Below are 1,560 nucleotides of genomic sequence, written 5' to 3' on the forward strand. Positions count from 1 at the left end.
GTTTCCGTCGATTTTTGATGATTGTTTTCTTGGACTTATATCCATACAAATTAGACCCATATTGGATCAATCTTGGAGGAGAATAATTGCATATCGCAACATAAACTTTTGTCTTCTTTGTTGACGCATTCGGTTTCTTTGTGGCCATTTGGTGGGGCACATTCAACCTTATGATTTCTAGAGCCAGATTGATTGCTTGACTTTGCAATCATTGAGTTTGTGGCACCCCGTCTTTAGAGAGTGCAAGCACTCTATTCAATCTGCATTTAGCAGATTTTTTGGATCGTGTCATAATTTCGACATCCGTCGATATTGGATTTTTTGCCTGAATTTGTTATTTTTTTGTCATGTGGCGTCTTTTCTTCAGCGCTGGAAAATTTCCGTTGTGCATTTAAATTTCATGTAAGAACTACACATCATCCACAAATTTTCCACCAGAGGTATTTTTAATTGAATTTTTTTTTCAAATATTTTGTTTTGGGCTTTTATTTGAAGGGGGATTTTTTATTATTTGTGATAACATGGCAGAATTGAGGACCATTGAGCTCCTCACTCCCCATAATTATCATACCTGGAAGCTCAAAATGCAACAACTCCAATCAAAGGGATTGTGGAAAATTTTAGTAGAAAATCAACCCACCTTCACCAAAGAAATGGAGAAGTTTTCTTAAAGAATCAAGCTTGATGAAGCCATGGGTTTAACTGGGCTTCATGTTTCAGACAGTTTGTTATTCCATCTTGATAAATGTGATACTCCAAAGAAAAGTTGGGACAAGATTACCTCTCTATTTGGCAAAGTAGACGAGTTCAAGGCCTTACAATTCGAAGTCAAATTGTCTTCATTGATCCCTTATGAGCATGCCTCTATTGAAGATTATCTTGTCAATTTCAGTCATTGGTTGCACAGTTAAAAGGATGTGAACACACCAAATCAAATAGTGAGTGGATTTTCTTGATTTTATCCAAGCTGAAGGGTTTGTATCATGTATTTTCTTCTACATTTTATTCTATAATGGATGCACTTGGTGATCATTTTAAAATGCCTTCTTTTGAGTTACTTTGTGAATGCTTAATAAGAGAACAATCTAAGCTTCAGTAGTTAGATGCTCTTTCAAGATCTACATCTCAAGCTCTTGTAGCACATATCTCCAAAGGAAAATCCAAGACTAGTCCTCATAAGAAGAAGCATTCTACTCAAAGTAGTGAGCCTCCCTTCAAACCCCAGAAAAAGTAAAATCCCTCTCCATCCTCTTCCAAGTCCAAAAGGTCTTCCTCAAAGCCATGGAAGAAGAGGTCAAATGAAACTTGCAGCTTTTGTGGAGGAGAAGGGCATCAAAAATCTAAGTGTTATAAAAAACTTGAAGCATTGAATAAAGTGATGAAACAACATAATATTTCAGTATCCAAACCCTCTTCATTTGGTACAGGGCATGCTTTATCTATTTGAGAATTACATGCATTATCAAATTGCTAGATATTTGACTCAGGTGCATCTCATCATATGAATCATTCCAGTAAGTTGCTTCCATCTCCATTTGATTGTAGTGTTTCCCAAATTGC

General features: G+C 36.2%; 1 pseudogene; it reads left to right on the plus strand.

Annotated features, from left to right (window-relative positions):
- The first annotated feature begins 521 nt into the window (after positions 1-521).
- On the plus strand, positions 522-1,234 carry LOC149256646 (uncharacterized; annotated as a pseudogene).
- The last annotated feature ends 326 nt before the right edge of the window (positions 1,235-1,560 follow it).

This window comes from Pinus tabuliformis, chromosome 7 (genome assembly GCF_031772625.1).
Source record: "Pinus tabuliformis cultivar Carrire ecotype Pingquan chromosome 7, CPIR1, whole genome shotgun sequence".
Taxonomy (NCBI): domain Eukaryota; kingdom Viridiplantae; phylum Streptophyta; class Pinopsida; order Pinales; family Pinaceae; genus Pinus; species Pinus tabuliformis.